Consider the following 12,592-nt stretch of genomic DNA (forward strand, 5'->3'; position numbering starts at 1 on the left):
GGTCGAAGAAATTCATGTGAATTCAACATACCCCAGAGGTTACATGTAGATTGACCATGCTTTTCCCTTCCCAACAAAACGGGAAGAAAACACTAGCACAACAGAAAAGACTGATTGGATCTGAAAACTGAACTCCACTTGTAATTGAGGCCTAAGGCGTTAGCTTTACCTGGCAATTAATTCTCCTTATCCCCTTTGACTCCCAAGGCCGAACTACCGGTGACGAAGTCACCTGGGTTCAAAGTCTAGGGCACTTCAGATCCAGCAAGGTAAGAACCAAGAAGCCCAAGGGTCCAGAACCGGTGATAGGCTGGAGTAAGGAAGGCAGATCGCCCGAGAGGCGGGAGTGGGCGCTGGGCGAGATGATGAACTACCTTTTTTTCACCCGACTTCTATCTTTCGCACCTTATCCAAGGGAGCCTGGTGAGGGGACCGGGCCCCCAGGCCCCGGAAAAACGAAGCAGAGCGGTTGGTGACAGGGCGAAGGGGTCAGGATTCAAGGCTGCCCCCCAGAGCCCGCTCGCCACAGCAGGCGCGTCCAACCTGTTCCCGAGTATCATGAAGGCAGAGCGGGCACCATCGCGGAGACCCCGGCCCACCCGCCCGCCGGCCCACAGCCGCACAGCTGCCCCTCCCCCGCTTTCCGCTGAGAGCCCGCGGCCCCTCCAGGGAGCCGGGAGGAGGCGGCCCAGAAGTCAGTCCCTACCACCGTGCCCCCAGACAAGATCCGCGCCGGTTGCAACCTCCGCGCAGCAAAATCGGTCCTTTCCGACGAGCTGGAGCAGCCGTGGCACTCGATCAGGGCCGGCGCCGCCCCGCCCCCGGCCTCCGCGCAGAACACGACTGGGCCAACATGGCTGGTGCCGCCTCTGCCACGTCAAGGGCTGGCGGGGCGGGGCGGCCGCGCCGGGGAACTTAAGGGGAGAGTGCGGGACCGCGCAGAACCGAGCGGGTATAGGGCGCGAGGGGAGAGGAGGGAGGTGGAAGGGGCGGGGACGGAGCCGGGGCGGGGCTACCAGGGGAGGGAACTAATGGTGAGAGTGCGGGACCCGGGCGGAGCCGAGTGGAGGGTGGGGAAGGAGAAGAGACTGGAGGGAAGGGAGGCTACGGAGCCTGAGGGGCGGGGACAACCAAGACAAACCAGACTGGGAAACGCCAGAGGGCTAGGGACCCCAGCGGAACTGGAGCGCCTTAATCCCTTCCCAGGAACCGCGGCCGACCCCACTCCCTGAGGGCCGCAGGCCAGAGTGGCACCTTCTGCGGCCACTCAGACAACGTCCAGTAGGAGGACATCCTCACCTGTAGGGCCCTGGTTGATTCCTAGGACTACAAAACCGCATCTCCCCAAAAAAATACAAAGTGAGAAGTTCGTTTGTTCACTTAGTGCAACAAATATTTACTGAACATCTACAATGTGCCAGGTACAGTAGCAATGCTAGTGATATTGATGTAGGCAAAACAGGCCAAAATTCGTGGCCTGTACATTGGATTTTTGTATTCCTAGACAGTCTACCTCTTGCCTCCTACACTACATCGGCCACCTCTCCTCCCCACTACTGCAATCTCTGGCTGATTCATCTTAATGTGTTTTCTGCTTCTCTTTCCCAAAGGAAGAGCTGAGCAAAATGGGAGAGACAGAAACGGGTTGGAAAGACATTACAGCTTGGGGATCTCAAGCACCCCATCCCTAAGTGAGGTTGCTCATGGAATTAATTCCAGACATGACTACACCTAAAACCTTGCCAGGCTTAGCCTTTGAAGCATTTTAAGGAGTTGGAAAAAAGATCAAATCCTTGTTCTTCATTATAGTTGAGAAATAAGATGTGCACCAAACATGTATTTTCTGCCTATAAAGTGTATGCTAAGGTTGTTTTGTAAGGTAGAAGAGGATGACTTTGTCTGTCAAATTTGAATAAAATTCTGAGGAGGAAATGGGAATCAAACAAAATTTAGGGGTGCCTGGGTGGCTCAGTCTGTTGAGCGTCCGAGTTTGGCTCAGGTCATGCTCTCCTGGTCTGTGAGATGGAGCCCTGCGTAGGGCTCTGTGCTGACCGCTCAGAGCCTGGAGCCCGCTTTGGATTCTGTGTCTCCCTCTGTCTCTGCCCCTCCCCACTCTGTCTCTCTCTCTCTGTCAAAAATAAACACTAAAAAAATAAAAAAAATAAAAAACCACAAAATTTAGCATAGGCCTGCAAATAAGGTGAGCTCAGGATGCTACCTCAATGAGGATTCTTGACTGAAAGCACAGCAAGTAAACAGCTGTGGACTATGGTATAAAAGTGGAATAAGGACATTCACAAAAAGAAACACGATCCAAGAATCAATAGACATAGAAGAGAGGATCCATGAGGATCTTGGAATTCAGTGAGGAATAAACCAAAATACAGTACCTTCGGTAATTTCATTCATTTCATTGTCCCCAGAAATGTGTCTTGCCACCATGCAGCTCAATGAAGACTAAAAAGTCATAATTCCCTTGTTCTTAGCTGAACAAAAGCCTCTGTTACCTGTTACAATGAAACAGATGTTAGGATGGGTAATGAATTCATTTAGATCTGTCTTTATGTACTTTAAGATGAACTGGTTTGCATTTAACCATCAGATACAGCATCAAGATCTACTGGACCCAACTTTAGTTTTCTGGAATTTTCTTTTTTTGGAATTCTATATGTAAGAATCCATACTTAATGACTTTTTAATCTCTCATAGAGATCTTCCAAAGAACACAGAAAATAATTTTTTTAATTTATTTATTTGAGAGGGGAGTGAAGGGGGAGAGGCAGAGAGAGAGGGAGATAGAGTATCAATCCCAAGTAGGCTCCATGCTGTCAGCACAGAGCCCAACATGGGGCTCAAACCCACGAACCATGAGATCATTACCTGAGCTGAAAGCAAGGGTCAGACGCTTTTTTTTTAAAAAAAAAATAGAATAAAACTTGCAATTGCTTTATGAGTCCATTGGACTCTTGTAAATCTAGGATACATTATGGGATCTTAGTGATCTTATTTTTCCTATATCTTGAAACATTCTGCTAATTCATCATGAAATGATTTACTCATCAATTATTCCAACTCTTCTTTTAAAAAGACTAAAATAATAAGAAAACCAGAAAAATGATAGAATTACCCAAGACGATACAATAGTGGAGTAAGCTATCATTCTTGCATTTTCTCTTTGCAATGCCTAAAGTACTGCAGCATTTTTCAAGACCTTTGTACATGTTTTTAGTTTTCAATAAATATAGTTGAGAATTCAGAATTTGGAAGATGAATGCCAAGAGACAGAGAACAGCAATCTAGATCCTGATAATGACTGTGAAATCTTAGACTGTTAATCTTTGGATTACCATCTCCTAGATGAATTTCTCAAACTCAAGGATCATCATGTTAACATTATTTCTAAGGTCAAAAAAATATGTTATTTTCATCCAGTTATTCATTCAAAAGGATAACTTGATTACACAATATTTTGCAACAAAAATCTGGACCATCTCATTTTGTTAAGAACACATATTACAGTATTTCTTTCATCTTTTATGATGTTTATGTGGATAAATTTACTTAATATGATTCTTTTTTTTTTTTTTTAAATTTTTTTTTTTTTTTTCAACGTTTATTTATTTTTGGGACAGAGAGAGACAGAGCATGAACGGGGGAGGGGCAGAGAGAGAGGGAGACACAGAATCGGAAACAGGCTCCAGGCTCTGAGCCATCAGCCCAGAGCCTGACGCGGGGCTGGAACTCACGGACCGCGAGATCGTGACCTGGCTGAAGTCGGACGCCTAACCGACTGCGCCACCCAGGCGCCCCCTTAATATGATTCTTAAGTAGACAAATGCTAATGGCAGCTATGTATACACAAGATGATATCTAAGGAAATAGATAACCTAGAAATTAAAAATTCTTTAGGTTAATTACTTATAAAGCCAAAAATACAAAAGTCTTACAATTAGGGAGCAAAGATGGCTGTCCTTTCTTCAACAAAATTATGAGCCTTTTGAGGTCTCAAAAAATTCTTCAAGTCCTGTGTTTTGATGATACAAATGCATGAAGAACCAGAAGTAACAATTAGCTAGGATGTAGTAGTGATGCATCTGAAATCTGCAATCACTGTTTACAAGATAGGTATGTTCCAGATTCATGTATCACAGGCAATAAGCTGTTAGTTGCATTCAGAGGACATTGCCCATTTTGGATATGTCTTCAAAACCAGGAAAATATGAAGTGGGTGATGGGCATTGAGGAGGGCACTTGTTGGGATGAGCACTGGATGTTGTATGGAAACCAGTTTGACAATAAATGAAAAAATAAAAATTTAAAAACTTAAAAAAAGGAAAATATGGAATGAAAATTGGTATTTGCTATGCTTACTTAAATTTTCAATAAAGTTGTTTTCCATTATCCCTTTACTCTTTTTATAACAGCTTTACTGAATATCCCTTTACTCTAATTTGTATAAATTCATGGAATGATATAAAGATATAAAAATTAAAAAGAGTCAATTAGACCCAGCTTGTAAATGGTGAATACTATTTTTCTTGGTACTGAAAGTTAAGAGGTTTTGGGTTGAGGAAGAAGAGAGAGAAAAAGAGAGAGAGAGGAAAATTTCTTGAGCTCCTTAGAAAGGAGAGTCAGACTAGGAATTGGAGAAAGGGGAGACTCTCCTAAAACAACCTTCTCTGGCTTTCTAACTAAACTATAGACATTCCTGGACCAAGGCATTTGAGATTAATCTGTGAATCTGAAGGATATTTGTTAAACATTTACCAACATGCAACTGATTGCAATTGTTTGCTCTCATTACAGCACTTTGTCAGATCCTGACACAAAATGATTGTTCCTTAAATATTCATGAATAAGCATGATAACCTAAACAATTATAAATTATTATCATCACTTTAATGTTTTGAGATTGACTATGAAAATATAAAACCTGACATAAGCCCCCAAAAAAATTCCTTTTTATTTTCATTATTTAAAAACATTTTTTTTTTAATTCCAGTAGTAGTTAACATAGTGTCATATTAGTTTCAGGTGCACAATATAATGATACAACAATTCTATACATCAGTCAGTGTTCATCACAGTAAGTGTACTCAATCCTCATCACCTATATTACCCATCCCCCCACCTACCACCCCTCTGTTAACCATAAATTTATTCTGTATAGTTAAGAGTCTGTCTTTTGGTTTCTTTTCTTCTTTGTTCATTTGTTTTGTTTCTCAAAATCATATGAATGAAATATGAGTGAAATCATATAAATGAAATATGAATGAAATGAGTGAAATCATATGGTATTTGTCTTTCTCTGGCTTATTTCACTTACCATTATGTAGTCTCTAGATCCATCTATTTTGTTACAAATGGAAATATTTTATTCTTTTTTATGGCTGAGTCATATATACACACATACACTTATATATACACTTCTTTATTCATTCACCTATCAATGGACATTTAGGTCATTGCAAATAATGCTGCAATAAACAAAAGTCTTTGTTAAAAGCCAATACTCTAAGATCATTACTTCCTCAAACTGGCATTTTTCAAAATGCCAGAGAATATTACAAAGAGACAGGGAGGGGTGGCTGGGTGGCTCAGTCAATTGAGTATCTGACTCTCAATTTCAGCTTACGTCATGATACCAGGGTCTTGGGATCAAGCCCCACATGCGGCTCTGAGATAAGCATGGAGCCTGCATGGGATTCTCTCTCTCTCCCTTTGCCCCCTCCCCCCCCCTCACCCCAAATGCTCCCACATGTGTGCTCTTTCTCTTTCTCTAAAATTAAAAAAATAAATAAATAGAGAGAGAGAGAGAGAGAGAGAGAGAGGTTCTATAGTCAAATAAAGTTGGGAAACACCAGTTAAATTATGAAAAACTTGTCTTTTGACTTGTCAGGGATTTTAATATGCTAACATTTATTGTGAACCTTTAAGAGCAGGATTTAAATACATTTCCCAAAGATATTTGATCTTGGAACTTTTTTTTCCAGGGACTATCTGGGATCAAGTATTCTAAACACCCTGTGACTTTGTTTTCAGTCATTAATTACCTTAAATACTAGTTAATGTGTAACAACCAGTATTTTCCTTCCTACTTCTGAACCCACAGATGTTTCTAAACTGAAGATTGTAGCCAGAACTTCAAAGACAGTCAAGTGAAGTATATCATAAATTTCTTGGAATTTTACATGGTTACCACCAGATGGCGCTTTCACCTGTACTTTTTCTTTTTGGTTTAATCCATTTCCTAGTACAAATGAAGCACTTTGCGTTTTTTTTTAACATGGATTCTCTTCCATTTGTTCAGATGGTGACATTACATGGCACTGGCCAACTCTTTTTGTAGTACTCACTAGAAAAACAATAATCAGATTGTTCTAACTTTGAATTTTCAGCATCAATAGGGTGTCAAGTCCATATATAGGAAGGATATTATGGGTCTGGTGCTCTAGTATGCACACACAATTACTACAATCACATTAGATATAGTAATGCTAAATAAGGCTAATTAATAAATTACACAGGAAGTTACGGAATTCTAAATTCAAACAGACCTTAATGATCATTTGGTCTAATCCCTGTACATGACAATGAATGTAAAGATAAGAGAGGTTAAATTGCACATCCAAGGTCAAGGTGCTGAGGCTCATTTAAAACCTACAACACTGTTTTCATTTTATGGCTGTCTTTTCACCTTGAAAGGCTGACAAGACTTGCCTTTAAACTTTCCAGCTCTTGTTCAAACAGCAAGTGCTTCTCTTCCACAGAGTGACCTACCAGGATTATACTCCAACATCACTTCATTCTGCCACTCTGACCAACTCCAGAATGATTACTAAGAGTTTTATTTAATCAAGCTAAACAAAGGAAATACTTTCATCTACTCTTTTTTTTTTTTTACATTTATTTATTTTTGAGAAACAGAGTGGGACAAAGCGTGAGTGGGGGAGGGGCAGAGAGAGAAGCAGACACAGAATCTGAAGCAGGCTCCAGGCTCTGAGCAAGTGGTCAGCACAAAGCCTGATACGGGGCTCGAACCCACGAACTGAGATCATGTCCTGAGCCGAAGTCAGACGCTCAACTAACTGAGCCACCCAGGCACGCTCTACTTTTTTTTTTTTTTAATATAATTTATTGTCAAATTGGTTTCTATACAACACGCAGTGCTCATCCCAACAAGTCCCCTCCTCAATGTCCATCACCCACTTTCCCCTCTCCCCCACCTGGCATCAACCCTCGGTTTGTTCTCTGTATTCAAGAGTCTCTTGTGGTTTGCCTCCCTCCCTCTCTAACTTTTTTTCTCCCTTCCCTTCCCCCATGATCTTCTGTTAAGTTTCTCAAGATCCACATATGAATGAAAACATATGGTATCTGTCTTTCTCTGACTGACTTATTTCACTTAGCACAATACCCTCTAGTTCTACCCACATTGCTGCAAATGGCCAGATTTCATTCTTTCCCATTGCCAAGTAGTGTTCCATCGTATATATAAACCACATCTTCTTTATTACTTTTATCTACTCTTAAACCATTTACAGTGACACAAAGAAACAAATAATGGATATCTTTTTAAATACACAGGGTTTTTATTTTATTTATTATTTTTTTAATGTCTTATTTATCTTTGAGAGAGAGAACATGAGCAGAGGAGGAGCAGAGAGAAAGGGAGACAGAGAATCCTAAGCGGGCTCTGCACTGACAGCAGAGAGCCTGATGCAGGGCTTAAACTCATAAACTGTGAGATCATGACCTGAACCGAAGTCAGATGCTCAACCACTGAGCCACTCAGGTGCCCCTATTTTATTTGATTTTATTTTGTTTGGTTTTATTTTATTTGTTTTTTGTTTTGTTTTATTTTATTCTATTTTTTTTAAGTAGGCTCCATGCTCAACACAGAGCTCAAACTCACAGCCCTGAGATCAAGAGTCACGTGTTCTACCAACTGAACCAGCCAGGTGCCCCTTCTTTTTACCTAACATTTATATTTTGATTTGTAAAGAACATAAAAATTATTAAAACTCATGTAGCAAAAAAGGGAACTTCCACTTCAAAAGGAAGAAGCTGGGCTTGTATTTTTACTTAAAAATATTTTTTTAATGTTTATTTTTGAGAGAGAGAGACACAGAGCATGAGCAGGGGAGGGGCAGAGAGAGAGAGACAGACAGACAGACAGACAGACAGAATCTGAAACAGGCTCCAGGCTCTGAGCTATCAGCACAGAGCCTGATGTGGGGCTTGAACCCATGAACCGTGAGATCATGACCGAAGCCAAAGTTGGATGCTTAACCGACTGAGCCATCCAGGCACCCCTGTATTTTTACTTTAAAAGAGGAGTAAAGTTTTGATTTTGTTTCAGGTTCTATAATTAAACTAGTCCTTGACTTGATTTTCTGATATCAAGTTAGCTTTGTAGTCTTCTTTGTCGATCTGTACCCCAAAGAATGAGAGATGGAGACCTAGAGACAGAGACATAAAGAGACTGTTCATGTCCAGAGGATGTATATTAAGACACACTCCTTATATTTATCTTTTCATTGCCTCTCTCGGCTCTATGCCTCTCTCTGCTCTGGTCATTAAGTCTCTATTTAGCTATTAACTTTTATTGAGCTGTATCTTGTGAAAAATAGGGATTTAGAGCAATGGCTCCTTAAGTCTGACCACGCAGAACAGAATCTCAACTGCATCCACTTCCTAGTTGGGTGACCTAGGCATGTCACATAACTTTTCCTGAGTTTCCAAAGTTTCCATAGTGTCTTCATCTGAAAGCGAAGATAAATACAGTAACCTGCCACTTAGGATAACAACATATTGTAAGGATTAAATGAGATAATCTATATAGAACATTTAGTCCTGAGAAAGAAAAGGAACTTCTTTTTTTTTTTTTTTTAATTTTTAAAAAATGTTTATGTATTTTTGAGAAAGACAGAGACAGACCATGAGTGGAGGAGGGGCAGAGAGAGCGGGAGACACAGAATCTGAAGCAGACTCCAGGCTCTGAGTTGTCAGCACCGTGCCCGATGCAGGGCTTGAACCCACAAACAAAGAGATCATGACCTGAGCCAAAGTCTGATGCTTAACCAACTGAGCCACCCAGACGCCCAGAAAAGCAGCTTCTAAGAGCCTGAAACTGGCCTGGCTTTATCAACTGGGCCTAGGTGTTTTTAGGAGCTGTCCTGGCACCCACAGCAAGACCATATTGTTCTCCTGTTAAATATAAAACAATTCACGGCACACCAGCATCAGACAAGGTCACTTAGTGTCCCTGAAGGATCAAGACAAAAGAAAGACAACTCTGTAAACGTGTCTGAACTCAGACAAATCAGGAAGATTGTCCAAACCACAAAATGACCAAATACCTCCCTAACTGGCTATTTTGAATGACTGCTATTTCTTTACCAATTATAGCATTAGCTTCCCTTTTTCATTCTGCCTTCTATATAAGAAATTATTAAGATACCTAATCACAGAATTTGTCAAGTGCTCAGATGAGCTGGAGAGAGAATTGAGCTGCCAGATGTCAGAGTAGGCAATTAAAACAAAAATGAGCCAAAATGGAAATAACAGTGAAGCCTCTAATTACTTACTATGACTGTATAAGCGAAAGAGTCTGTCCCATTACCCCATGGAACCAACTCTCCCACTGGTTGAGGGTCAGGTGGATCCGTGCAAACCTGGAGGTTATCTCACTATTGAGGGAGTCCCCAACAAAAGCTTTCTGCAGATTTATGGAACCAGGGCCATTGTCTGGGGAGGGGGGAAGGGGAGAGGGTGACAGGAATGGAAACGTACTGCACAGTGACAGAGTGGGTAAGTTTCCTGATAAGGAGACCTCCAAATGGGAACACCTGGCTAGGAATGCAACTATGCACAACAGCAAGGCCAGCCAGGTGGGACTGAGTCTTTGACTGCAACTCCTTTCAGAGACTGCAGTGAACTGGCTGTGCACCAAGCTGGTGCAGGAGCGCAGTTTCGCCCTGTGAAGCCTACCAGGTAAAGCCTTTTTAACTGCTTACGGTGAGGTGCAAAAATTCACCCATAGGTTTTTAAGCAGCAGTCAGACTCAAAACTATCCTCAATTCCTCCACCATCCCCAAATCACTAAGGCCCCAATCCTACAATAAATAAGTTAGTATTAGCATCCTTTTACTGAGACATACCCTAGTTACATAATCATGTGACTACAAGAGTGTTCCGGTAGTCTTTGGTTGGAGGGCATTGATAGCCCCCAGCACACAGCAAGAAGGTGCCCCATGCATAACTATAAACAGCTACATTTCTCACAACCCTTTCCAGGTCCATTCACTCCCTACTTTCTATGCATCAGCCATACTGACCTCCTTCCAATTTTTCCAACATGACCTACTTCTTCTAGTAATAAGGTATTGAAAAAACTCCTCTACCTGCTGAGATTGAATATACAAATGGGCAACGGCCAGACCACATATATATAAAAATAGAGGACTCTGGCCTACAATCTGCAGCAACTATCCCAGGAAACCAACCTATTATTCTACGGTAACCCGCCAGGGAAAGCAGCCTAGAAGTCAGACTTGTAGGATGTCATATGGCTATCTCTAGCAACAATCCAGGAAGCCAAACAAAAACCTCATAATAATTGTCCCAGAACTTGATTAACAGTTGACAGCTTTTCTAATATTTCCCCCTGATTCCAATTTAGGATCAACCAACCAAAGAAAGCCAAATATGCACCCCAAACCAATTTCATAGGATGTCCCTCTTCTAAGTAGAATAGGGGTTCAGAGCATGCCACCCCCAAATATGCCACTTTGGCACTTAAAGGCACTTTTTAAAAAAGCATATGCAAGAAGGACCTTCTGACCTTCCTTTTCCTTTTTTTTCCTGAAAGCAGGAAATAAAATTCTCATGTGAAAGGTAACCTTCCTATACCAGCAGGACTATCACCAGAGACAGGGGGACTTGAAGCCGAGATAAACATGTACAAACAAACCTTGTTAAACTAGACTCTTATCTTCCTACTTTCCTGCAATTAACTGTGCCAGCCCAGACCCCTTTGTCTTGTTACATTTTTCAAAATGTACTACTCTTTGTGCAACCTATTATATAAGCTTTCAGCCCTGACTCGTTTAGGTCTTGATTTTTCTTGTGAAGCGCCCCACGTACATGTAAGAAATACTGAACAAAATTTGAATGCTTTTCTCCTGTTAATCACTCTTATGTCAGTTTAATTATTAGGCCCAGCAACTCTTATAAATTTTTAATTTACTTTCCTCTTTCCTGAATGAACTCATTCCTATGTATTTAAATTTTACGGGCCCCTGGGGGGCTCAGTCGGTTAAACGTCTGACTTTTGATTTCCGCTCAGGTCATAATCTCACGATTTGTGAGGTCGAGCCCTGCATCAGGCTTCGTGCTGACAGTGTGGAGCCTGCCTGGGATTCTCTCTCCCTCTCTCTCTGCCCATGCCCTGCTCACTATCTCCTTCTCTCTCTCTCTCTCTCTCTCTCTCAAAATAAATAAATAGATAATTCAAAAATAAAACAAAAATTTAGAACTATTTCAATTCATTCACGTACTTAATTACTCACCTCTTCTTTGGAAAATAATTATTTCCCAGGACAACCTTTGTTCCATTCTGCTATTCTCCTCCTCCATGCGTGGTTCTGCCCCATACTTACACAGTGAGTCCAGTGTTAAGCATTGTTCCACTGGTGGTTAGTCTTCTAGGTAATCACCTGTTCTTTTCTCCAAAAAATGAGTGGAAATTTCTAACAAGTTAGTTTCAAAAAAAAAAAAAAAATTGTGAGAAAATCCAGAAATGAAGTCATTACTTACTGTTTCTAATTTTTTCTTGATTATTACCAAAACACTTAGGGACAGAAGTCTCCACATTTTCCTCTAAGTTTGTCTCTTACAAAATCAGTAAAAAAAAAAAAAAAAATTGTTGTTGTTTTGAAATGCTAACCACCATAAATGTAGTTACCATCTGTCACCATACAAAGTTACTACAAAATCAGTAACATTTTTAACCAAATAACATTCTAGTTTGACTGCAGCCAAGCAATGTGTTTCCAGTCTCCCAATTGTTTAGTTACTGTTCAGAAGTACAAATTCTTCAGCACTTAACCTAAGGAGTGTGTCTTGACTTTATTTTCAAATGAGAAAGCTGCGTTCTGGTTTTGAAACCAGTTGCCTTGGGCACTTGGGTGGCTCTGTTAGTCGAGTGTCCGACTCTTGATTTTGGCTCAGGTCACAATCTCATGGTTTGTGAGATCGAGCCCCTGCGTCAGGCTCTGAACTGACAGCACAGAATCTGCTTGCGATTTTCTCTCTCTCTCTCTCCCCCTCCCATGCACGTGCAAGCACTCTTTCTCTCAACATAAATAAATAAACATTTAAAAAAAGAAGAAATCAATTGCTTGCAAGCTAACAGCAGTCTTTAAAAAAAAAAAAAAAACTTAAAAATAAACATAAATCTTAGAAAATAAAAGTCAATTGTATTCACTCGGAGCTTGTTTAGAAGGAATGAAATATAATACTTTCATTGTTTCTTGGAATTTGTTACCCAGCACAAGTTACTTAATCCATTTCTGACTTGTTTCCTCACCTA

General features: G+C 40.9%; 1 protein-coding gene across 4 annotated transcripts in view; it reads right to left on the reverse strand.

Annotated features, from left to right (window-relative positions):
• Positions 1-11,859, reverse strand: part of SEC23A (SEC23 homolog A, COPII coat complex component) — a 76,918-nt gene extending 65,059 nt beyond the window's left edge. Inside the window, exons 1-2 of one of the 4 annotated variants that reach the window (XM_047861323.1) lie at positions 11,571-11,859; positions 2,391-2,507 (exon numbers count right to left, since the gene is read on the reverse strand). The gene's annotated coding sequence lies outside the window, so the exon portion shown is untranslated. Of the gene's footprint in view, positions 1-706; positions 871-2,390; positions 2,508-3,947; positions 4,859-11,570 lie in introns of those variants that run through there. The other 3 variants (XM_047861322.1, XM_047861324.1, XM_047861320.1) reach the window with 3 other exon arrangements.
• Positions 11,860-12,592: the final 733 nt, after the last annotated feature.

This window comes from Prionailurus viverrinus, chromosome B3 (assembly GCF_022837055.1).
Source record: "Prionailurus viverrinus isolate Anna chromosome B3, UM_Priviv_1.0, whole genome shotgun sequence".
In the NCBI taxonomy this organism is placed as follows: Eukaryota; Metazoa; Chordata; class Mammalia; order Carnivora; family Felidae; genus Prionailurus; species Prionailurus viverrinus.